This window comes from Mesoplodon mirus (genome assembly GCF_964341445.2).
Source record: "Mesoplodon mirus genome assembly, chromosome: 9".
NCBI classification, from domain to species: domain Eukaryota; kingdom Metazoa; phylum Chordata; class Mammalia; order Artiodactyla; family Ziphiidae; genus Mesoplodon; species Mesoplodon mirus.
In genome coordinates, this window is record NC_138985.1 from 94040929 (window position 1) to 94068457 (window position 27529).

Genomic DNA, 27529 nt, shown 5'->3' on the forward strand with positions numbered 1-27529 from the left:
TTATTTTTTCCTTAATTACTTTATTGATTTTTTTTTTTTTTACTAACAAGCACATAGTTACAAGGTACATTAAGAAAAGAATACACAGTGAAAAAGTCACCCTGTTCTCTGTTTCCCTTACACTATTTCCCTTCCGAAAGGGAACTATTCTTCCTGTTTCCTGTGAATTTGTCCAAATTATGTATTTTCTAACACAAATGTCAACATAAACACATTCTGTTTTGCATTTCCAATATTCTATTCTTTTCTCATTTTAAAAAGCTTAAACATATTTTTTGTCAGCACTCACTGTAATTTACTTTCTATTCTAAACTGAACAGTAACGTTTACTGTATATACAGGTGCTATTTAACAGTGTGTGTGCACCACCAATTATCACAAAGTAATAGTCTTACCTTGAAAAGCTCTTGGTACCAATTTTCTTTCCCACAATTAACTTCTATGGAACACTAATTCTCAACAAATAGCTGGAAGAACATGCGTCTTCAGAGGGAAGAATTAAAAAAATCTTGAATGGGAAGGGCATGAAAGTGCAAGTTCTCCACCCACCCCCAGAAATTCTGCATGTCCCCCTGGGCCGAGTCCCCCATCCATCACCTGTGGAAAACTCACTGAATTTAAGGAGAAAGGTATCTGAAGAAAGCTTCTAGTGCAGCACTGTCCACATGAACGTTCTGCAAACTAGCAATACTCTATATCCATGCTGCCTAACACCCATATCCACCAGCCACATGTGGCTAAATGGATACTTGAAACATGCCTAGTACAACTGAGGAACTGAATTTTTAGTTTAATTTAGTTTAAATAACCACATGTGCCTAGTGGCTACCATTTTGGACAGTCCTGGTCTACCGAATAGTGGATAAACAGAAAAAGATTACAATCCCTGTTATAAAACAGGGACAGTAGGAAACGCGTGTGTATGAATACGTATGTTAAGCATGGTAGAAGCTCAAGCTACATCTCCTGAATCTTCTTTCTTTACATACCCAAAGCTGAGCGGACTATTTCAAAAAAATTTTTTTTTTTTTTTTTTTTTTTTGCGGTACGTGGGCCTCTCACTGTTGTGGCCTCTCCCATTGCAGAGCACAGGCTCCGGATACGCAGGCTCAGCGGCCATGGCTCACGGGCCCAGCCGCTCCGCGGCATGTGGGATCTTCCCGGACCGGGGCACGAACCCGTGTCCCCTGCATCGGCAGGCGGACTCTCAACCACTGTGCCACCAGGGAAGCCCCAAAAATAATATCTTTAGTTAAATTTGGAACAAGCCTTAAAGCTATGCTGCAGCTACCTTTAAGATCTGAAATTGAAAAAGTTTTAATTTACTGAAACTCTATGTTTGATGATGCACTCTGTTTTATAATTTTCCTGGCATGATGTTACATGTGCATCACACTAAATTAACAGTTTCTCCATTAGGTGGAAAAAACAAATTGCAGAAGCATATGTACAATATTATGCCAACTGCACATATATATATATGCATATATATATGCATATATATACATGTTTGTGTATGAATAGAACTTATCTAAAACGGTGCTGCTCAACAGCACATTCTGTGATGATGGAAATGCTCTCTACCTACCCTGTCCAACATGGTAGCAACTAGTCATACACAGCTACTGAGCACTTGAAAGATGGCCAGTATGACTGAGGAACTGGACGTTTACTTATATTTAATTTTAATTAATTTAAATTTAAATAGCCACAGTGCCTTCTCTGGTGGTCTAGTGGTTAAGACTTCGCCTTCCAACGCAGGGGGTGTGGGTTCAATGCCTGGTCGGGGAGCTAAGATCCCACATGATCCCACATGCCTCGCGGCCAAAAAACCAAAACATAAAACAGAAGCAATATTTTAACAAATTCAATGAAGACTTGAAAAATGGCCCACATCAAAAAAGTCTTAAAAAACAGAAATCTAAATTGCCACAGGTGGCAAATGGCAACTTTGTTAGATGGCATGGGTCTAGAATAAACCTCACACTGTTCAAAGGCTACTTCAAAAGGTCTTAAGATCGGAGGGAAGAAGATAAGGTTTTACTTAAACTTTATACACCACTGTAGTGTTTGAATTTAATTACCTAGTTTTGTACAACTGGCACGTATAGCTCATCAAATGAATAAATACGAAGGGAAGGTGTCTCATTAGCTCGCGCCTCCGTAACAAATTCCACCGACTGGGTGGCTTAAACAACAGAAAATTTTCTCTTACAGTTCTGGAGGCTGTTAGGTCCAATGTGAGGGTGCCAGATGGTCGGGCTCTGGTGAGCGCTCTCTTCCTGGCTCGGGGACAGCCCCCTTTTCACTGTGTCCTCATGGGGGAGTGAGGGTGGTGGGGAGCAAGCTCTGGTCGTCCTCTTCTTACAAGCAAACTAATCCCTCATGGGGACACCACTCTCTAAACCTGTTATCTCCCCAAGGCCCCACCTCTGAATACCGAACACTGGAGGTTATTAGGCCTTCAATATATGAATCTGGGGGACACAAACATACAGTCCATAACAGAAGGACACAGGGAAGAATGAAAAATTCCTTCTACTTTGTGCATCTCTCTACTCCATTCACTTAGCTCAGCAGGTGCCCTAGAATCCGTACTTTTAGGTTTCCGACATCTGGTTCTTGAGCAGCTGGGACAACGGCATTTTCAACTGAGAAGAGTGTGGCCAGTCTCAAGACCTTAAGATCTTACAAATTCCCATTTGAAAGAACACATGAATGATTCAATGTTCTCATCTCTTTATGTAATTTCCTGATGCCCTCAACAACGGAATGGTGGTGCCAGATATATGACAGGCAAAGCTGGAAAGGCCACTTCACATGTTACCTTTAACTGTGCTTGTTCATAGTTGTGCCAGAATGAGCAGAACTGCCTTAAACCCTCTGGGTCACCTCAACAGCCTCGTTTTTCCCATATCATTTGCTGGGAAGGTACCTTTTTGCAGGGAAGAGGACAGAGTCAAACTCAGCTTCCCACAGGCCCAGTGCCTTCTCCTCTCTGAGTTTTGGGGAACTTCTGCAGCTTCCCACAGGTCCCAAGGTCTCGAGGTACGGGGTCGGGGTGAGGGGGGCAGCTGGTGTTCCCAAACAATGCCTGTAAACAGCAGGTGTCCCAAATCCAGGCTCCCTGGTCCAAAGCAGCCTGTGTATTCACCCACCATTAAAGGTGCTTTCTTATGCCCCATAAAAAAGGTGAAGATGTGAAGATGTTTGCCAGGGCTAGGAAGAGGGCGAAATAAGGAGCGACTGCTCAGCGGATACACAGAGGTTTCTTCTGAGGTGATGAAGATGTTCTGGAACTAGACAGAGGTGGTGGCTGCACAACGTTAATGTATTAAATGCCACTTTTCACTTTGAAATGGCTAACCTTATGTTATGAACTTCACCTAGAAAAACAAACAAAAAAATAACCAAAATCTATTTTTAAAAATATAGGAAGGGGGCACCATCCCATCAAACACAGACCTACACTACACTGAGGGCGCACGGGCCCCGCACACCTCTCTGTGGGACGATGGGCAGTGGTGGACCCCCTTCCTTTCTGTTTTCAACCAATCCTTGTTAGCTCTCCCTTCCCCCAACAAAGCTTTGTCCTTTACCCATGCTCACTGACACTGCAGAATGTGCCCTAAACCCTGGGAAGGCCCATGAGGAAATGCACCTCGCTGGAGAGGCTAAGTGCATTCTCTCCAACACTCTGTATTCCAACTCAGCCACTGATCTATCTGTTGCTCTCAGGTTATTCCCTGTTGGTATTTTTTCATCCTGTTCTGCTGTTTCCTACCCGTATTCCCTAAGGACCTCCCACTCAGCATTCTACCAGAATCTAACATTGAGGGCAAATGCCATCTTCCTGTTCTGTAGTGGTAAGAAAATTCCTCAGGGAACTTTGACTGCACTCTTGATTGCTCTGGCTTCAACCACAGTGGTTGACTCTATCTGAACAGTCAGTGCAATCCTTATGGTTGTGGTTAATTAAAATGTCAAATCAGTTGTTTGAATAAACTGACAAATGGTTGGACTGAATTAACTGTTTTGTTTTTTTTTCTAGGTACCACACCAACATTCAGTAACTGTTGGTGGGAATATGGATAGTTAGGAGGAAAAAATTAGGGAAATAAAGAAAAATGGTTTTCTTTAGTCTCTTCCCTGTATTCTGTCATATCTGCGCCAGCTCTCCGGATCATGCTCTAGAACCATTTTTCCAAAACGTATTTGACTATGAGATCCTTTTTCACACCAACATCCTTCCCCATCAACCCTTACTTTCCCCATCTCAGTAAATGGCACCTTCCTCCACCTAGTTGCTCAGTATAAAAATCTCAGGGTTCTCCTTGGCTCTTCTTTCATTCATACCCCACAAATGATCTATCAGCAAAATGTACCAGCTCTACCTTCAATGTCCCCAATCCAAGAACCTCTTCCCCAATCCAGACTGAACTACCAGCCCATCTCAGGCACACCAGCTCTCCCCTAAACCACCCCAGCTTCTACTTTTGACCCTCAACCCCACAGCATCCAAAGTGACCTTTTAAAATTCTAAGTCCTAACACGTCTTTCCCCTGTTCAGAAAGACTCCTCATGCCTGGGAATCAAATCTAAACTGCCCACCACAGCTATTAGCCTTATGTGGACTGGACCTCGATCTCTGTCCAACTTCATTTCCAAATGCTCTTTACTTTCCTGCCTGTTCTGCTCTGACAGGGCTGTCCCTCTGACAAGCCAAGCCCAGTCTCATGCCAGGGCCTAAGAACTTGCAATTCCCTGTGCCTGGAATGCTGTTCCTCACTTCACTCAGTGCTGTGGACTGAATGCTTGCGTCTCCCAGAATTCATATGTTGAAGCCCTAATCCCCACTGTGATGGTATTTGGAGGTGGTGCCCCTGGAGGTGATTAGGTCATGAGGGCAGAGTCCCCATGATTGGGATTAGGGCTCTTATAGGAAGAGACACAAGAGAAATGATCTTTCTCTCTGCCCTGTGGGGATACAGCGAGAAGGCAGCTGTCTGAAACCAGGAAGAGTCCTCACCAAGTACCTGCCCGTGTTGGCCCCCTGATCTCAGATCCAGCCTCCAGAAGTGTGAAAAATAAATGTTGTTAAGCCGCCCATTTATGTTTTATTTGTTACAGCAGCCCAAACTGACCAAGACACCCAGGTCCGTGGTTAACTGTCAGCTCCTCAGAGAGGCCTGGGGTGTAGTGAATACAGCAGCACACACCCCCTTCCCGCTTCTCCCGCCCCTTTGCTCGGCTTTACTTTCTCCCAGGATCGACCACTATCTGGCTTCGCAACGCATGTTTATTGGTTTCCTGGGAGGCTCCCACACCAGAACAAAAGCTCCAAGTGGGTAGAGGTGTTACTTTGTGCCCTTATCTGTCCCCAGCACTCAAGAGTGGTACCTGGCTGGTAGTAATGCTCAATAAACGTCTACTGAACAAATTAATAACTAGTTCTTACAGAACAGTCTCTCAGAATAATCAGTGAGTTGCTTCTCTAGAGTAAAATAATAAAAACAAAAGGAGCTGAGTTGGGAGAGAGGGTAGGAACTATGACGTCGGGACACAGGAGCCCTCCACAAAGAAGTAAAGGCCAGGGCACATCCGTGCACAGGACAGAAGCAGCTCAGGCTCCTCAGTAGGATGCAGAGGGGCTAGTTCCCAGCTGCCCGTGACACATAAAACTGGACTGAACTATCATCTTCAGTCATCTCAAAGGGGTTCTGATATACCCTCTGAGACAGACAACCTATCTTTTTTCTCTTTAAGACATAAAAGGCACTGAAGATATCAGGCTTGTGGTGAAGTATGTCAAGGCATAAGTCTGAAGTTGGCCTTAGACGGTAACAGAGGGGCAAATAAAATATTTTGGTGAGAATACGTTACGCATGAGAATCACAGTGATAACAAATGCACCATAAACTGAATAAAGGTAGTATGAAAAAACAGGATTTTTTAAAAGACTGTATGAAATTACATAAATATAACGCTCAGCACAGACTTTAATAGTCTTTATTATAATACACTGGAATGTCACCGTCAGATGTTTTCTCCCTACGATCACCACAAGGGCAGTACTATGTCATGCTCATAAGCTTTGCATCCCTGAATGCCCAGCTCTGGAATGACATAATTAATAAATCAGTGAATAATGTCTACTAAATGTTCCCGTTTTTATGTGAAAGCCAACCAAAGAGATGAGACAAAAGAAGAGAAGGGGGAGAAAATGAGAGAAGTGCAGAGCAGCAGCACAGGGGAGCAGCAGCACAGGGGAGCAGCAGCATTTACAAGGAGCAGCAGCACGGGGGAGCAGCAGCATTTACAAGGAGCAGCAGGAGAGTGGGCAGCAATCCTCCAACAGCGGATCAGAGAATCAGCACACAGAGGCGTAGACGAGAACAGAGCTGAGGTTGACCTGGCAGAAGTGGGAGCCAAATCTCTCACCTCACCGCACCTCGATAATCTGCAAAGGTGAGCCATGCTGAAGACAACGCTTTTAGAACACTGTAATAATAAAACTGATCTATCTATGAAATTCCTGCCCATTTCTAATCTGAAAGATGCCAATCAAATTTTCTACAGCACGTATGCAGAATAAACCCTAGGGGACCATCTCTGCAGAGCACACAACCATCCAGCAGCCGAGGGAGGTGGTTCCTGTGTAAAGCTTGGCACTGCATCTGGCTAAGGTCACAGAATGAAGGTCTGTGGCCCATGTGAGTGCTCACACACACACAGCACAAGAAAGCCAGGGGCCTGCCACCCTCCAATAAATTCCAGCAGAAGGCAAAGGACAGAGGCACAAAAATGTTTTACTGTACTTAGGAGAGAAAACAGATGTCTGTACTCGTCTTATAACAGAAGTCAGTTTGATGGAAGTGAAACCTACAAAGACAATTAAGACAGTATAAAAGGTGGATGAAAAACCAGGAGGTCATCAGGACCAGAGAAGGCTCCGTGGCAGGTGGGACAGGGAGTTCCACTGCAGGAACTGGAACTCGGCTGACTCTCAGCTGACGAGAGTAAGCGGGGAGGAGATGGATCATGAGTTTGAGGACTGGACTAGCTTAGTAACAGGCACCATGAAGCACGAGAAGGACAGTTCACCAGAATCATGCAAGTGCTGTGCAGTGTGGGGCAGCACCTCAATTTATGCACACAGGTACCAATCTACCTCCTCGTATGATTCGCTCCAACACTGCTCAGCAGCCTGGATGTGAGCCAAAGGACAAAAAGGTCAGGAGGTGTAAGCTTTGGGCAAGAGAGTGACCTAAAACCTGGACCATGGATTCTACGTGGATAAGGAGGGAAATAAAGACAGGAAGGAACTAATGGCTAAGTACAGAGCAAAGGAGTCCGCCGATTAGGGAGGTCTCAGTGAGATCAAAAGAGAGGCAGAGGGTGTAACTCTGTGGGACAAGGTGGATGGACAAGAGGATGTGGTCAAGGAGGGAACTTCTGACTTACTGACCTGAGCCATGAGGAGACAAGGTCTAGGAAGTGGGGAACTGAGGGGAGTTGGGGAGATCACTGGTGAAGACAAGCCCCAAAACCCATGCAGTCAGGGAAGGCGGTGGGTCATCCCGTGAAGCTGGGGCGGGGTGGAGAACAATGACGCAGTCATCAGTGATGAGTGGGAGTAGTGAGGAAGTCAGCAGAGAAGACTTACAGGGGGGTGGGGGGCAAAAGGATGGTTAAACACGCGGCTGATGCTCAAAAAAGTAGGGGATGGACAGGAAGGTGGAAAAGCAAAGACCCAGTGCAGCCAGGGCAGGCATGGGCGCCACCAGCCCACCTTCTGAGTAGTTTTTCATCTCTGTAATGATGAAACTAACTTACCTAATCAGGTAGTTCTGCCCATTTTTAATCTGAAAGATGTTAACCAATCTTTCCCCTGCATTTACACAAATAAGTACTAGTAGTAGACCATTAGATTACTACAGGTTTCCCAAGATAAAATCTTCAGTGATTGGGCATTCATTTTAGAATCTTCAAAAGGATCACACATTTATCCCACATGCTTACAGAGTATAAGTAAATTAACATTTCTATTAGATTTTTTTAAATGCCAAGTTTTTACCGTACTTTATACCAATTGAAAATAAGCGTTCGCCTCAAAATTGGAAACCTTTTTCCTTGTCATTTAAATTGAAGATGCAGGGGTCTGGTATATTTTTACTATCTCCTCACCTTCCAGTATTTGTCACTGATTTGACCTATGAACTCATTTATGATGCACCATTTATGTTAATAAATATTTCAAAGAGAAATTTGGCTCTTCCACCCCACTTGTTCAGGGATTGTCTCCTTTGGGAAGATGTCACTGATACCACATCTCCATTCCCCATTTCCCCAGCTGGATGCTCCCCTGTTCTGCCAGAGCATTCCATAGGCAGCTCTCTTTCTGCACTTAAGTACATTCGACTGTCAACCAAAACAAGCTTTATGACCTTGGACAAGTGCTTAAGCTCTCCGGGCCCTAATTTGTTTTTATGTACAATAGAGAAAATAATAGTAAGAACATCATAGGGCTTTTTTATCCATTCATGAGTTAAAGTTAATGCCTAGAAAGCACTTAGAACAGTGCCTGGCATATAGTAAGCACTACAGAAGTGTTTTCTATCCTTATAACAATATTTATTTATGAACCTCTCCTTGTGTACTTGTTAGCACCTTTAAAGTAAGAGACTAGGTCTTAATCTTTGTATCTCCAGCACTTAATACAGTGACTGGCAAATAGGAGACATTCAGTGAATGAATGCATGCATCAATTGATAAATCAATTTTTATTTAACAAAAAAGTCACAGATATTAAAGATAATAAGCCAAATTATTATCTTATTTATAACCCCAGTGTAAAAATAACTTAAGGAAGTTCGTGGACTACAGCCTGACATTTCAAATATGAAATTAAATGAAAGAAGTTAAAATTAAGGGTAGAATTGCATCATCAGTACCACTAAAAGGTCATTGTCAAAATGGACTTAAGAATTAAGTAGCTTAGATACATTTTGACTCTAAGAATTAGTAAATTTTCACTTTCACTATAGGAAAAAAAAAGAGTCCAGAGGCTTGACTCTAGACCAGGGATTTGTTATAATTTCTTCCACAGATCTAGGTACCCAGGGAGGAGATAAAAAACCATAACAACAAAGTTCACCTACTTAATCTGTCACATTTCTGCAGTAAAAGTCTCAAAGTTGCTGGCGATAGAAGGGAATCGACTGAGGTATCCAAAAGAAAATTCAAATTATTGTGGCTAAAAGTTGAAAATGTTCATGAAGCCCTCAGGCCCTCAGAGTGGGGAGGTGGCTTCTCTCAGTCTCCAGTTACAAACCAGCCAATCGCTAGATTTCATCTTGGGTTTAACATTCTACAGAACACCTGATCTAGGACCACAGCATAGCCCTATTTAAAATTAGCACCACTAATGATTTAATATTATGGTTCTCTTCAGATTATCTCTGACACTATTGAAAACGAGCCTGTCATATAACTAGTAGGACTTTCCTCTTTCACTGGCACATGAAAAGAAGCCACCTTATGGAATTTAGTGCAAGTCCATGTTTTGTTTTCATTTTTGTTTTTGTTTTTAATTTTTATTTTAACATCTTTATTAGAGTATAATTGCTTTACAATGGTGTGTCAGTTTCTGCTTTATAACAAAGTGAATCAGCTATACATATACATGTATCCCCATATCTCCTCCCTCTTGCATCTCCCTCCCTCCCACCCTCCCTATCCCACCCCTCTAGGTGGTCACAAAGCACTGAGCTGATCTCCCTGTGCTATGCGGTTGCTTCCCACTAGCTATCTATTTTACATTTGGTAGTGTATATATGTCTATGCCACTCTCTCACTTTCTCCCAGCTTACCCTTCCCCCTCCTCGTATCCTCAAGTCCATTCTCTAGTAGGTCTGCATCTTTATTCCCATCTTGCCCCTAGGCTCTTCTGACCATTTTCTTTTTTTTTTTTCTTTTTTTAGATTCCATATATATGTGTTAGCATATGGTATTTGTTTTTCTCTTTCTGACTTACTTCACTCTGTATGACAGATGCTAGGTCCATCCACCTCACTACAAATAACTCAGTTTCGTTGCTTTTTATGGCTGAGTAATATTCCATTGTATATTTGTGCCATATCTTCTTTATCCATTCATCTGTTGATGGATACTCAGGTTGCTTCCATGTCCTGGCTATTGTAAATAGAGCTGCAATGAACATTTTGGTACATGACTCTTTTTGAATTATGGTTTTCGCAGGGTATATGCCCAGTAGTGGGATTGCTGGATAATATTGTAGTTCTGTTTTTATTTTTTTAAGGAACCTCCATACTGCTCTCCATAGTGGCTGTATCAATTTACATTCCCACCAACAGTGCAAGAGGGTTCCCTTTTCTCCACACCCTCTCCAGCATTTATTGTTTGTAGATTTTTTGATGATAGCCATTCTGACTGGTGTAAGACAATATCTCATTGTAGTTTTGATTAGTGCAAGTCCATGTTAAAGAAAGTCTGGGAGCGTTACTGTTTCACAGAGGAAGAGAAATATTTATCATATCCTCATGGACATCCAAGTCGAAACCTATTTAAGAAGGATGAGAGTGAAGAGCTGGAGGAAAATCTTTAGCAAACCGAGGTTGTGTCTACTTGGTGGAAGAGTCCCTCACTCCCTTCCACATTTTCCCTCAAGCCATAGAGCATTACACTTCAGCAACCATCTAAGGGAGACTGAAACAACTAACACATAAGGAGAGATATAAATTTAAGTGTGAACATTGAAAGAAGAAACAAATGATTAATAGATTTCCCTGGTCCCCATGCTGATATTCTGATAATAACAAACTCAGATATAGGCATGTGAGAGATTATCTGCTTTTCCAAATAACTTCACAGCTAAATGAAATCACTTCAAGCAGTAACCTTCTATTCTGCTTTCCCAAATAAGCCAGCATTAATATATACAAACACTCCCATCAGAGAAAGAGCATCAAGAAGATACAGCACAATTGACATATATACACTATTAAATGTAAAATAGGTAGCTAGTGGGAAGCAGCCACATAGCACAGGGAGATCAGCTCGATGCTTTGTGACCACCTAAAGGGGTGGGAGGGAGACGCAAGAGGGAGGGGATATGGGGATATATGTATACATATAACTGATTCACTTTGTTATACAGCAGAAATTAACATACCATTGTAAAGCAATTATACTCCAATAAAGATGTTAAAAAAAAAAGACAGCACAAAACATACATATACCTTAATAGTGTGTTTTTCTATAATTAAGTATGAAGCATTTTTATTTACTTATTTTAAATGAAAAAAATGAAAACTGAGGTTTTCAATCTGACAGGGATTGCATCTGAGGATTAAAATGTCCAAGTACATACCTCTTAACTCCTCATCTTTTAATTGCTGCATAAATGGTTGCCGAGGAAACGTCCCGACTGGATGAAGAGGCGCAAGTGAACTCTCGTTTCCAAGCTTGCAGGTATGACTCACTACCTTTGCTCCCACAAAGTAGGCCCTCCTGAGTTCTTAGAGGCAGATATTTTTGCAACCTGGATGACAATTTTAAAAAAGGAGAATAATTATTTATTTTGAATATATGTTTCTAACAGGAATAGAAGTTAAGGGCAAGTCCCTATTCACATCAAGTTTAGAAGAGAAGTGCGTATTCTCAAATATGCCCGTACAATTTATAGCAAGTAGTTATGGAGGGTTATTTTTATGGCAGTATGTTAACAAGACAGTGATTAAACATTATAATGAGAGAACAGAGAAAACACTGGTACAGTAAGACCACAGAGACACCTGCCAAAGAAGAATCCGGTTACAGGGGTACGACCCCACAAACCACTGAGACCTAGCCCAAGTTCAGGTTCCCTGAGAATTCTTGTAACCTAGCTACACCTGTGCACAGAATGACACCATGACATCGTTAAAGAGTGACAAGAAAACACAGCGCAGATCGTCACATGCCAACAGGTATGCAACCTGGGGCAAGGGCACTTCTGAAGGTTCTATTTTAACCACAGCAGATGCACGGAAGCAGCCCGAAGTAGTAGGTTCAGCCTGCAGATTTCTGAGGAAGGACAGAACCTTATGTAATTACAGCATATTAGGGCAGAAATGCTGAGGACAGCCTCAAGGCCGAGGCCAAGTGCAGCTGATACCCTGGGTTCTGACACTGCTTCTGGTGTCTCAGGACAGAGATGGACCATGCCTGGAAGGAGAGGGTGGGGGACCAGGCCCAGGGCTGGAGGCAGAGGGGGCCCACCGCCCACTGGAAGGGTCTCGACTCTCCTCCCTGAGCTCTTCCTCTAAAATCTTTTCACCTTCATCCTAACATAACCATCTTTTCTTTTATTGTGGTAAGAAAATTTTTCATTTAAATTTAAAAAGTTAAAACCGACTCTTCTGCAGGAAAAGCAACTGCTAATTCCCACCTCCACCCCTCAGCTATGCTTCTGCCTCAGAGCTGCTCCAGGTGGAGGGGCTGGGGAGGAGGGGGGCAAAGGAGGAGACAGACTGAACTCAAAGCTCTCATTGTTCCCCTGGATAGTTAAAATATTCTACTAACTTCCACCCCTGCTGCTACAGCCTCACACTGCAGCTAATCCCCTCCCCACACTGATGGGTGGGGTCGAAGATTCCCTCAGCGACTCCCTATTGCCCTCAGGAGAAAAACCCAAACTCTCCTCAGCTTAGGTTACAAAGCTCTTCACCAGCAAATCCCTGAAAACTCCAGTGCATTCCACTGTGACCTTGAACCTATAAAAGAAAAACTGCCCCAAACCTGGTCTGGAACAGAACCAAATTGCCTACTGTAAAATTCACAACATCCTAGTGAAAAGATATCAACAGCATTCCACATGAAATGCTTTTTTTCTATGCAACTTTCTAATGAACTTTAAGAAGATTAAGGTTTGTCCTAGGGAACTCACTACCACCCACCCAGTTGACTGTCAACTAACAAAGTCTAAGGATTTATAACCAGACATTCTTTTCAATGATGATTTAATCATTCTTCCTATCAAGAGTGACTCTCTGAATACACCTACCATGGGCCTCTTCCCTTGCGTTGCACAACTGTAATATAAACGCTGGCACGTGCTCATAACTGAACTGAGAAGTTTTCTTTAACAAACACTAACCTCAAGCAGGTCCTAAGACCCTGCAGTTTCCAGCATGTTCCTCAGTCTCTAGACTGTATAGGCCTTTGAATAGGCAGCAACCTCCCCCGGGAGCACCTCCAGAGCCTACATATCCCCTGGCTCTCACTCTCCTTCCTTTACCATAACCCCCGTCTTCTCCCCCATCTTGCAGCCTCCCAAACCTAGGTCATCTATCAGTTTCTCCAGAACCATCTGCCATGAGTGTCTGGCCTTCCCAGGCGCTTCTATATCAGAGCTGTTACCACACTGCACTCTATTTATCTCCCTAGACTGGAAGCTTACTGAAGACAGTGCTGGGCCTTTTTATTTCTGTTCTCTCTCACCTTATCACAGAGCCTGGTTCAAAATGAGCACGTAATAAATGTTTGTTGAATGAATGAATGTAGGAGAGAGATGAAGCTGAAAAAAAAATTCTACTGCAAGAGGTATTCACTGTGCAGCTTCAAAATCGCCCCTGAGATGCAGTGTGGTTCTGGACTGAGGGGGGCTGGACTCCACAAGGCAGCCCATGCAGTGCTCTCCAGCAGACCTGCTCAGAGCAGGCAAGTAAGGACCTTAAGGACTGTCCCAAGTCCACTGGAGAGCACAGACAGCTCAGCAGGAGGTGGTTCAGATGCACAATTCCCTGAAGTTTTGCAACCAGAGGAAAACCACAGGGGATCTTAGAGGAGAAGCAAAATAGAAAGGGGGGCAATAGAAGATGGGTAACGGTTTCAAGGTACCCTCACAGATGGAATCTTCCTGGCATAGGAACACCAAAATTTAGTTTTTCGTGAAAATATGTTACGTAGGGTTTTGAGATATAAAGACCTGCGGAAGCACCAGGGAAACTCAGGAGAAACTTTTGTTGTTGTTTACTGCTGGCTGGCTTTTGGATGGGGCTGGGAGGACTTGTAAATGCTTTAAGGGAAAGACAGCCTCTGTTCCATGCCCACCTCCCCCAGTACTCCGTATCTCTTTCCCCAACAACAAACCCCACCGAGGCCCGGGCATGGCATGGAGGACGAGGCAGAGGACGCCCAGGCACCCTGCCTCCTGTGTGCCAATTATGAGATTTCCTCTCATCGAAGACAACTTCCATTCGGTACTAAGTTGTTTTTGCAAGTGCGCGTGCAGAGTGGTGGAGTGGACGGCCGCCTCCTGTTTGCTGCTGGGGTTCTCACGTGTCCCTGGCGGGACAAGGTAATGGAGTCAACGGGAGTGTAAACATAACCCTGTCCTCCCCAGAAGCCACAGCTTCGCCCACGCAGCTCGGGAAAGTGCAGTACAGTACAGGTGGTCCACACGCACGTTCTCTGACTGCCTTCTTCGGAGTATACCAATTACCTATGGTATGTCATGGATCTTCAACCTGGTATAGTTTCCCCAAAATGGCTCAACATTTAATACCTTTTTGAAGAGCACTTCTAGTCCTTAGGAATCTGACCTGACGGTAAGTGCAGGACACATACCTGCCAGATCTGAGCAGTAAAACTCTGCCTGACTCTGAGCATGAAGGACAGGAGAGCCTGCAGCTAACCAGAGAGGGGCCGGTTCGTGCAGCGAGAGGCAGCTGACGGGGCCTCCTGTCTCCAAAGCTCTGTAGAGTTTTCTTTACTTACTGCAGAAAAAAGAGTCAGCATATGTCCAAAGATCTTACATTTAACGGGCCTTTAACCGACCTGAGAACAAATTAACTTTTTCTATTTCATTTTATAAAGCTCAGCCTTTCTCATTCTTGCACATCTATACTTAGAAAAAAGAATGAGTAATATTAAAACACAGTACCAGTACGCTGAACAGCACTCACACAACAGATTGGAAACGTACGCAGTACTGTCCTCCATTCCACACATATATGAAAGCTTCTCAAGAGACCTATTATAGAACACGTGGGAATTCCCCACATGAATCTAAGACTCTTTTGACTGACTGAAAGTAGAATTGAGGGGCCAGGGAAAGGACTTCCCCTGCCGTTGATTAAAAACATTATTCTGTTTTTGAGTTGTCATACTGAGTTGACCATGAAGTGAACAAAAGTCCCCTTAAAATGTACTTTTTGAACTTTCTCTTCTAATACTGGATTCTAAGATGGACTTATAGACAAAATCCTCTGACACACTAAAAACAGTTTCTTAAGTAAGTTCACAATCGTAAGAAGAAGGAACATGAAGTTCTAATGTTCTGAAAACACACATTAACCAGTCCACCTTAATGAAACGTGCGCACCTATGGATGAAATGAAGTGTCTGCAAATGTGGATTTGCAAAGTCAGTCATTTTTGGCATCACAAACTTATTACAGGGTTTTTTTTTGAAATAGCAGGTTCCTTAAGAGCACATACAATGATGATCTGATGAACAGAAACAATTTTTACATATATCATTTCAAGAACGTTCCTATTATATGCCAAAACAATAAAATATTCTTCTTCTTTCATTCTTCTTTAGAAATGGACTTGAAGTGAAAATGTAAAGTCATTTGAGTTGAGTTCAAAAAACTAATCAGACAAAAAAAATCAAATTAATTGAGAATTTCACCCCACAAACAACATAACAAGCAATCTGTAATGTGAATTCCTAAGGTTTGAACAGAGTAGCCCACGTGGTACAAGGATGTGGCACACAGAATGTGAAGATTTTTAAATAAAACCAATAAAGCAAATATACAAAGACTAGGAGAAACATAGTTACTAACTACTTCAAGTCCCTTTTAGGCCTAGGCAGTTTTTATTTATTCTTAAGGCTTTAAACACAAAGTACAAAAAATAGTACGAGAAATAATAGGCATGGTTTAAATATAACAGGGTCCAGACACATAGGACAATTAACAAGTCTCTTAAATTGGGACTACACTCTGCTTACTGACTTGCTTCCAAAGAGTAGAGTATGCTAAGGGGTGGGGCGGGGAGAATACGTTTACAGTGGAGGAACCTTGCAAACACTACCCTGGCCAGGTGACCAAGGTCAGCAACATCAGGGATAAGTCATGATGATGGCATGTTCCCTGCACACAACATGATAAGAATGTCACTTCACCTCTGTGGTCTTCCTCTTAAAACCCCACAACCCCAGGCTAATAATCAGAAAAACAGGAGAGATATCTGAACTGAGGAACGTTCTACAGAACATCTTACCAGTATTCCTCAAAACTGACGCCATCAAAAACAAGGAAAATCTAAGAAACTGTCACAGACAACAGGAACTTAAGAAGACATGATGACAGGATGTAATATGATATCCTGGGTGGATCCTGGAACAGGATAAGGGTATTACGGAAAAACTAGTGAAGTCTGAAGAACATGTGGATTTTAATTAGTTAATACTAATGTACCAATGTTTGTTCCTTAATTGTGACAAATATGATAAGGTAAGAGTTATCAACTGGGGTAACTGGGTGGGGGACATATGGGAACTCTCCGTACTATCTTTGCAACTTTTCTAAAAGTATTCTAAATAAATAGTTTATTCAAACTTTTAAAAACTCCGTCCACGGCACCAATGCCTGGTGCTTCAGGTGGGTGCTGCAGCACTGGCTTGCACCAACAGGGACAAACACAGGCTAGGACCCCGGCCACTCTGTATGCTGACCGACTTCGGCCAATCTGGGAACCTAAGATGCCAGGGACCACAGATGGTGCGCATGTGAAACAGGAACAGACATCTCCGAGTGCCTAACACCCCCATGTGAAGTGAAAAATAGGCAATTTTATGCAAGAAAAAAAGACAAAGGCTAAGTGGGTTGGCCTGGAGCCACCAGTGCTCTGTGAAAACACACGACAAACCAGCCTCTAGCCTTCACTTAGCAAGTACCACTGCCAGAATCCGAGCAGGTGTGAAAAAGAGATATGCAGCCTTCCCTCCCATACCCTACAGGCTCTGTGTCCTATTTCCTTACCATAAAAAAGGTAAATCAGAGAAGGGGAGGCACAGAATTCCCTTAAAGATTTGTAGGAGGAAGACCATTAAAAGACTTTTCTGGCCAAGGAGCACACAACTCTAGCTTCAAGAATCTGTCCAGCCAGGGCACATGGTACCGTGTGAGCCATGTTCTGCAGGGGGGAGGTGAAGCCCCTGAAGTGCTGCTCAATGTAGAAAGACACTTGTCTACAGAATAAACACGTGGCATGACTCCGTTTGCTGCGATGGATTTCCTTCATTGCCTTGAATTTTAATCGAAAAAGAAATCTGGGGATTTATCTTCTCTAACCAAAAAGTTCCAGAATTCATAAGCTGGATGAATATGCAGTACTCGTTAGGCCAGAAAATTAAAATACAAATGACTAAATTTTTTTCAGAAAACTAACACACTGTCAATCAAAATCCTAACAGTTCTAGAGGGAAAGTGACCAACTATTTAAAGTTTATCTGAAAGAGAAACGATGTAGAAATATCCCAGACAAATCTAAAAAATAAAACAGTGCTGCTGCTGATGAAGAAGGGTGCTCTAACAGCTCTCGCAGTTAAGACAGTGTGGTATGTATCTGGAATCGACAGACGGACCCATGGAAGAGTAACATGCCCGAAAGTACAACAAATAGTAAAAATTGGTTCATTTACTCAAATGTCTATCGCAGTATGGGCACTGCTGATGGTTCCTTGACGGTGAAACAAAAAAGGCAAAGTCAGACCAAAAGGACAAAGTATGTGAATACGGCCAACCCCATGGGGTAAGTGAGATGTTTTTCTCACATCTTACATCTGAATCTATTCCAGATAAATGTTTAATTATATAACAGCCTGGCATTACGAGAATAAAACACAGGTGAATATTTATACATAATTTATTGATGGAAAAGATGTAAGTTCAAGAATAATCAGGGCTTCCCTGGTGGCGCAGTGGTTGAAAGTCCGCCTGCCGATGCAGGGGACACGGGTTCGTGCCCCGGTCCGGGAAGATCCCACATGCCGCAGAGCGGCTGGGCCCGTGAGCCATGGCCGCTGAGCCTGCGCGTCCGGAGCCTGTGCTCCACAACGGGAGAGGCCACAACAGTGAGAGGCCCGCGTACGGCAAAAAAAAAAAAAAAAAAAAAGAATAATCACTGTGAACTGTGCTAACCTAACTGTCAACAGGGGCATGATCAAATAAATGGATGGTTACGTAGACCTTAAACTGTTGATTAAGAAATGTATTTATTAACATGCAAAATGTCAGTATTTAGTAAAAAGGTAAGGTATAAAAATTATGTGTGCAGTACAAATACCTAGATATAGATATTAAAGATGACATTGACAGGAAACATCTATTCTGCAAAGATATCAAGACTCCTCAAATTAATCTATAAAGTCAATGCATGAACTCCATCCAAGGAAGATTCTTCTTGTAGGTCTAAAATTCATGTCAGACAAAAGGCAAAAAGTAGGGACAATTTTAAAGAAGAACAAGGAGAAGGGAGGATTTACCTTACCAGACAGTAAGATACAATAAAGAAATAAAGGTATCATAAAGAAAGTGTAGAAGTGAAGCAAGAAAAAAAAACCAATAAAACAAAAAAGACCTATATAGGTGGAAACTTGACGTGGCAAGATGGCACTGCACGTCAGTAGAGAAAAGATGCACCATTGATAAATGCTGCTAGGAAAACTGGCTGTCCACGGGAAAATAAAATGAGTTAACTACACCTCACAATATACACACAACTCCATTTTAGATGGATTGCAGGTGAACCTGTGAAAAGCAAAACTTTAAAACTTTTAGTAGAAAACAGAGGAGAATATTTTTATATGACCTCAGCCTAAGGAAGAATTTTTCAAATTAAGACACAAAGAAACAATGCGAAAAGGACTGATTAAATCTGACTGCATAAAAGGAAACTCCTATTCAAGAAAAAGCATTATTTAAAAAGTGAATGATCAAGCCCTAAACCAAGAGAAGATAACTGTACACATACAGACAGCAAAGAAGGGGTAAGAAAAATATATAAAGATTGTTTAAATTAATAAGAAAAGGAAACCAATAGGAAAAGGGGGCACATGACTGGCATACACACTTCACTGAAGACACTCAAGTAGCTACATTCTCAATCTCACTAGTAATCAAAATTTTTATTAAAACCACAGTGAGATACTATTTTATACCCATCAAATGACAAAATTAAAATGTGACAATGCCAAGTGTTTGTGAGGATACGGAGCAAGGTACAAGCACTGTAGAGGGCAGTTTCATTACAGTTACTCAGTTTGAAGTGATGCACATTCTAAGACCAGGAATTTTCCGGTTATATACCCCAGATGAACTAAGGACATGCACTCAGGAGATACAAACAAATTAAATGAGTGACTACAGCTATAGATATTAGCATGAGTAAATCTCAGAAACATAATATTGGACCAAAAACGCAAAAGCTCTGATGATGCACATGATATGTACTAAGTGATGGATGCTGAGATGTGCTGCTTAGGTCCCCCTTTATGGATGAAGGGCTTATTCCCCCAGCTACTGGGAGTGCTGCAGGCTGACAGCCCTCAGCTGAAAAGAGTCACCTTGTCAAAGTCAGGTCCCCTCTCCGGGGGCAGCCTATGCCAGGTAACTGGCCACAGCGAGGCTATGAATGCTTGGCTCCTTGCCCCAACTTAGGACAATTCTGAAGGGCTGTCCCACCTCCAGTGCTCCCTCTGGCATCGGCTGAGGCCTTTCTTGTGACTGCACTGCAGCCTAATTTCTCTCTCTCTGCCCAATCCCACGTCCTTCTCTCTCACAGGTGTTAATCCTAAAATCTCCTTAATAAACCTCCTGCCTGTTAATCTCCTTCTCAGAGTCTGCTTTCCTTGGAACTCTCCTTTCAACAGATACAATTTATATCTTGTTTGAAAACATGTACCACACAAATTTAAGAAGACTGAAATCATACCAAGTATTTGTTCTGACCACAATGGAACAAATCTAGAAATCAATAGCAGAAGAAAAACTGGAAAATCCACAAGCATGTGGAGATTAACACAGTCTTGAACAACCAACAGGTCACAGAAGAGATCAAAGGGGAAATTAGAAATATCTTGAGACAAAAAGGAAAACACAACGTACTGAAATTTATGGGATATAATAAAATCAATACTAAGAGGGAAGTTTATAGTGGTAAACACCTACATTAGAAAAGAAGAAAGATCCCATATAAACAAGCGAAACTTATACCTCAGGGAACTAGAAAAACAAGAACAAACTAAGCCCAAAGTTGGCAGAAGGAAGGAATAATAAAGATTAGAACAGAAATAAACAAAATAGAGAGTAGAAAAACAATAGGAAAAAATTAACGAAAGAGTTGGTTTTTTGAAAAAAATCAGCAAAACTGACAAAACATTTAGCTAGACTAAGAAAAAAAGAAAACTCAAATAAATAAAATCAGAAATGAAAGAGGAAACATAACAACTGATACCACAGAAACAAAAAGGATTGTAAGAGACCGCAATGAATAAGTATATATCAACAAACTGGATAACACAGAAGAAACAGAAAAATTCCAGGAAACCTACAACCCACCAAGACCAAATCATGAAGAAGACCAAATCTGAATAGTGTTAAGGAGGCTGAATCAGTAGTCAAAAACTTCCCAACAAAGAAAAGCACAGGATCAATGGTCACTGGTGAATTCTATCAAATAGTTAAAGAAGTATTAAAGCTAATTCTTCTCAAACTGGTACTGGCATAAAGACAGACACGTTGACCAGTGGAATAGAAGAACCCAGAAATAAATCCACGCATATAGGTCAGTAGATCTTCAATAAGGGTGCCAAGAATACACAAAAGGGAAAAGACAATCTCTTCAATAAATGATGTTGGGAAAACTGGATATCCACATGCAAAAGAATGAAATTGGACCCTTATCTTATGCTATATACAAAAGTCGACTCAAAATGGATTAGACTTAAACATTAACACCCAAAACTGTAAAACTCCTAGGAGAAAACACAGGGGAAAAGCTTCATGACACTGGTCTTGCAACAAAACCAAAAATAGACAAATATCTGTACATTAAACTAAAAAGCTTTTGTACAGCAAACAATCTAACAGAGTGAAAAGGAGTGCCTACAGTATGAGGGAAAATATTTACAGACAACATATCTGATAAAGGGTTAATATCCATGATATTTAAGGACTGCTACAACTCAGTAGCATAAATAAACAGATACACAAATAGATAAATAAATAAGTTAAATGATTAAAAATGTGCAAAGGACTTGAATAGGCTTTTCCCCAAAGAAGACATACACATGACCAACAGGCATATGAAAAGATGCTCAACATCACTAATCTTTAGGGAAATGCAAATGCACAATGAGATGTCACCTTACACCTGTCAGAATAGCTATTATTAAACACACACACACACACACACACACACCTCCCCCAAAAAAGCAAGTGTTGGTAAGGATGTGAAGAAATTGGAACCCTCGTGCACTGTTGCTGGGAATGTAAAATGGAGCAGCTGGTATGGAAAACAGTATGGAGGTTCCTTAAAATATTAAAAATAGAACTACCATATGATCCAGCAATTCCACATCTGGATATTTATCCAAAACAACTGAAATCAGGATCTCAAAGAGATATTTGCACTCCCATATTTACTACAGCTAACAGGTGAAAACAACCTAAATGTCCATTGATGGATGAAGGGATAAAGAAAATGTGTAATAAAATATTAATCAACCCTAAAAAAGAAGGACATCCTGTCATGTGGGACAACATGGATGGACGTTGAGGACATTATGCTAAGTGAAATAAGCCAGTCACAGAAAGACAAATACTGCATGATTTCCATTTGTATGCGGTACCTAAGGTATGCAAACTCATAGAAGTTCAAAGTAGGATGATGGTTGTCAGGGGAAATGGGAGTTGCTGTTTTAGTGTGTATAGTTTCAGTTGTGCAAGATGAAAAAGTTCTAGAGCTCTGCTGGACAACACAGTAGTTACAGTTAATAATGTACTGAACACTTAAGAAATTTGTTAAGAGCGTAAAAAAAAAAACAGGTACCACAATTCTATCTATGTTTAGGAATACATCCATATGTAATAGAAGCGTAAAAACATTCAAGAGAATGATAAACACCAAATTCAGGGTAGTTACCTCTGTAAGGTAGAAAAGGAGACAGGCTTAGGAAGAACACACACAGTGTTTTACTAATTACATAACACTTTAATTAAATACTATTCCTTATGCTTTCTTTATATGCTTGAAATATTCCATAATTTTGAAAAGTAACTTTAAAGGAACAGCTTGCCCCTCTATCAGCTGTTCTCTACCTTCTTTTTACCAAAATAAAGAAGACAGATGACATTCATGTGGACAAGAGTTTATCACGGGGTGTTCCCACATTTTGAAACAAGATCACATTTCATGGTGAAAGCAAAGAAAACAGAGCTACAGAGTTCTTTTTTCTTTTACATTCTTTTCTTTAAAATGTTGCAATCTCAAAGTATTTAACATGTTTTTAACTCCTTAGAGTGTACCAGGAAGATCGTTTGAAATTTGCTGCCACACAGATAAAGTGCATCATTTTCTACAGTATTTCCACTTCTCTTTCTCCTGCTCAAGAAACTATCAGATTCAAATGAGAGAGAAATTATTAGGCTAACTTTGTCACATTTCAAACACAGTAGTGCGATAATTTGAACCTGGGCAGTCTGACTCTGAACTTGGATAGTGTTTATTACCAGGAACAACCCAGAGAAAACTTCTAAAAGTAGGATTCAGAGTAAAAGGAGATGCCTATGGATCATTCTTTCTAAATTCAGAACATTTTCCAATACAAAAAGTGTTAAAAGTATAATTACAGTTATGTAAAACACAACATGCTCATGATTTTTATACTTATAATAAAAAATACTAGCAAAATAAAGGGATTGCCTGGATAATTTAAATCAAAGAACACATTCACATGAAGCAGTCACACAGATGAGATGAAACGATTTCCCTAAATTTATCAGAATAATTCCACAACTGCCAGTGTCACTGTATTTGTATAGCTCTGATCTTGTCAATTGTAAAGATTTCACTGTATATTGAAATTAGTTCCACGTCCCTAGGGTTGGTTCACAGAACAATGTTCTTCCTTGTCCCCCACCCAACTTTCTGAGCTATGTATGACAGCAAAACATCAAAGGACTCAGAAACTCAAACAAAGGGAAAAAAGTGCATGGAGGGAGGCAGGATGAAAATATTCAAATTTTGCTAATTTGGGGCAAACAGATTTTGTACATATCCAAGGCACTGAGAACAAACAATCCAACTTATCTTTAACCAACATTAATCACTCAAGACCACTACTAAGAAACTAAACTTTGGGTTCTATATTTGTTTGATATAACCGATTTATAAACACATTTGCAAAGAAGGAGGAAAACAAAATAAATAAATAAAACTTCTCAGATATAGGCAAAAAAAGAAAAAAGGTTGTTGACTGGCAATGGAAATCTGTAATGATCTATGTCACGAAAGTTTTCACATCTTAAAGGGATCCTATTCACAATCCTTCCCTTTACATCACTTGATGTTTCGAGTACCTCTTTCCCTTGACACTGTCAAAATAATCTTTTTCTTTCACATTTTCCCAGCAATCTACTTGTCCCTAACTTTTCAGCCACATCTTGCAAAGGAATTCAGGCCTCAGCTCTGGTTAGCAACAACGCAGGCACGCCCTCTTGTGGCACAAAAGAAAACTGCCTGCTTACACTGGCACTCATGCCCAAGTTATTTCTGTTTCAGAGCACTGGAGCATGTACCTCATTGCCTGTGTTTTTATAGACAAGGAAACAGCCTAACTGAGGTCCAGCAACTTACTTCCTCAAGGTACCTCAACCAAGAGTACATTTAAAGCAGGATCTGACCACATATTATTAAAAGGTAAGTTGGAAGCAGTAAGTAAAACCTAATTTTAACTTCTGTTTTATGTAGTTTCAAAGCAACCGTTTACATAGTATCTTTGGCTTAATGTAATATATTCATGATCATTAAAAAAGACAGGAAAGTGCAGAGTGGGCAAAAATTTTCAGAAGGAAGCGGAGTTATTTTCCAAATTAGTTTTCAATATTCTCAAAAAGTATAGAGTATTATTTTGTGTATCATGGATCTATTTGTTACCAGTGTACTTCTTTCAAAAGGACAAAGTAGAAATGATTAGAATTTCCAAAATAATAATTTGTCATCCTCATTCACATGCTAATGTCAATGGATATGAATAAGAATTTATGCTTTGTGTTTAGGCATATCAAAAAATTTTAAACCCGTTGATTTCAAAATACTTTTATTATTAATCTTTATCAAGAATTAATAGGATTAAAAGTACCTCCTTTACAGGGTTATTTTAAAAGTTAAATGAGCTAATACATATAAAGGATGGAGCAGTCTTTTCTAAAATGTACCCTTTTAATCTTCTTTGTACCAAAGAAGTATAAAGAATGTACTTTATATATGATAAAAATGTGGAGACAAGAGGTCAAGTAGATAAAAGTAATAAAAAGGAATTACTAAATTCTTAAACGTGGTAGGTTTTCATGTCCAAGCATTATTCCACTCTGTAATTGCCCTGAAGTTTTCAACAGTGATTTTACCTGTAAACATGAGACCCACTACAGCCCGAGATAATGAACAAACACAGACACCCCCAAGACCACGTCAGTTTTCACTTTCCTCCCTAATGCTCCACGTGTGTTCCCCCAGTGGATGAGGGGTCACAGAGGGGCATCTTTAAAGTTCAGTCAGGTGTATGCAAATAGCTGCACTCCTCTGATAAAACCTCTAGAGTGAATTATTGGTTTCCCAAAGCAACAATCAAAACACATAAACCTCCTGGGTGTCTTGTATTCTCACCTGGTGTGAATGGTATCACCACTTGTTGAGATGGCCAAGGGCAAAGTTGAACTAATCCTTGATGTCTTTTTCTCCTACATTCTTCAAATTCTGCCAGTCACAAAGTCATGTCACTCAGGCTCATTGCATCTCTTGACCCTATTCTCTCTTCTTTAAACCCAATGCCACAGCTTTAAGGTCCTCGCAACTCCCCCCCCAACACCCGACAACCTGGCTAACAGCCAAGTCCTGTTCATCCTCCAAATCTCCGCTTTCTACATTCCCTGCTCCAAAGCTTCCCCAACCTCTCTCTGAACGCCCCTCCCTCCAAGGAGGCAGGTTACATATCATCAGGCCCCCACCCTCAATTCCATGCTTCTTTTATCCTTGTAGGTATGTCTTATCTTTGGTGTGCTTGACAAAGATGAGTGTTCCATAAATCTTTGTCGAATAAAGGATTTGTTTCGGAGGGGGGGAAGAAAAAAAAGAAAAAGAAAAATTTAGTTAAATAACTGGTACTTTATTTGGGAAAATGGCTGAATGAATTTCAGGTAAAGAATTGGTTTGTTTCCAGAATAAATTTTTTCTATTTTAATAAACTTAGGCAGAATCACAGGCAAGACGTTCTAGAGTTGTTAATTTTTTCATTAAAATTAGGTCATTTTCTGATTTTATCTAAGGAAGTAAAAATTCAGTCTCCCCAGAGATCTTGATTCGTACTCTGGTGCAGAACAGGGCCAGACCCAGCTGGAAAGTGCTCCAGGGGAGCTCTCTCGGTTGCACTCTACCTCCCATTCCCAAGGACCTTATGTCCAGATTACTTGCTGTCTCCACATATATGGTGTTGGCGACAGGTGGGTGGGCACCTAGAAGGATGTGCTTCTCTGCATCTACAAAATGCAAAGGTGTTAAGCTGTCATCAGTTTCCTTTGTGAAGAACTGAGAGGTGGAGGATAACCTACACGTTTGAACTACTGTGCACGAATAGAGTATCAATCTAAGAAACTACCATTTCTTCTGGCCGGAGGCGGGGGGGTGTTAATAGTTGTTACACATAAAGCCAATCATTCTAAATCAATGTTCACATGCAAGGGAAATGCAGCTGTTACTGTTCACTAAATTCTGGGAAAGACAACTAATAATGATTTCTGTTTCACAATTAGAATTCAAAGAACATCTGACATAGAAATTAATTCAATAGGTCTCACCAAAGTATTCCAAAGCAATAGAGTACAATGAAATCAGCAATACCGTCCCATTTCTTGAACGGTCCTCTTAAAGAGGATTTAAAATTTTGAGTGGCCACCCATTTTTAATGGCTTTATTGAGGTATAATTTATATGCCATGAAAGTCATCCATTTTAATGGTACAATCAGAAGAGTTTCAGTAAGTTTATACATAAACAGCCACACGACTGTCAATAAGAATACTTCCATCATCCCAACAGCTCCCTCCTACCTGTTTACAGCCAAACTCTGCTTCCACCTCTGGCCCCAGGCAATCACTAATCTAATCTATGATTTTGCCTTTTCTTAAAATTTCATATAAATAGCATTATACAACATTCAGTCCTTTGTTTCTGGCTTCTTTCAACCGGCATAATATTTTTGAGGTTCATCCATGTTGTACTATGTAGCATGAATTAGGAGTTCATTCTTTTTCATGACTGAATAATATTCCATTGTGTGGATATCACACATTTTGTTTATCCATTCACCAGCTGATGGATTTGGATTGTTTCCAGTTTTTGTCTACTGTGAATAAGCTGCTATGAACATATGCTTGGTTTCTGAATGGACATAATTTTTTTACAACCTTATTGAGGTGTAACTGATACACAATAAACTGCACATATTTAAGTATACAATTTGATGAATTCTGATGTATGTATACACCCATGAAGCTACTATGCATAATCAAGATAACGAATATATACATCACCCCAGTGTTTCATTGTGCCGCTTCCTTTGGAATCCTTCTCTCCCTCCTCTCCTGAGCCATCCTCAGGCAACCATGGATCTGCTCTCTGTCACTACAGATTAGTCTGCATTTTCTAGAATTTAAATTAAATGGAATCAGACTGTATGGCACTTGGGGGCAGGGGGAATCTGGCTTTTTTTCATACTGCATAATTATTCTGAGATTCATCCATGCCATTGTATATATGAATCGTCCAATCCTTTTCATTGTTGAACAGCATTCCAGTGTATGGATTTATATATTCATCTGCTGATGGATACTTACATTATTTCCAGTTTTGGGCAATCACAAATAAAGCTTCTATGAACACTGTATACAAGTCTTTGTATGGACATATGCTATTATTTCTCCTGACAATATATTTATAGGAATGGAATTGCTAGATAATTTGTTAAGTGTATGTTGAACTTTTAAAGAAACTGCCAAACTGCTTTCCAACATACCTGTACCATTTTATATTCCAATCAGCAATGGGTGAGGATTCTGGTTTCTCCACATCCTTGCCAACACATGGATTGTTAGTCTTTTTAATTTTAGCCATTATAGTGGGTGTGCAGCAATATATCATTATGGCTTTAATTTGCATTTCCCTAATGACTAATGATGT

General features: G+C 40.8%; 1 protein-coding gene across 5 annotated transcripts in view; it reads right to left on the reverse strand.

Moving 5' to 3' along the window:
• The window catches only part of LOC309810579 (uncharacterized protein), a 200182-nt gene that overhangs the window by 119401 nt on the left and 53252 nt on the right, over nt 1-27529 (reverse strand). For all 5 annotated transcript variants that reach the window (XR_014295023.1, XR_014295024.1, XR_014295025.1 and 2 more), the window contains exon 4: nt 11393-11563. The gene's annotated coding sequence lies outside the window, so the exon portion shown is untranslated. The remainder of the gene's footprint in view (nt 1-11392; nt 11564-27529) is intronic.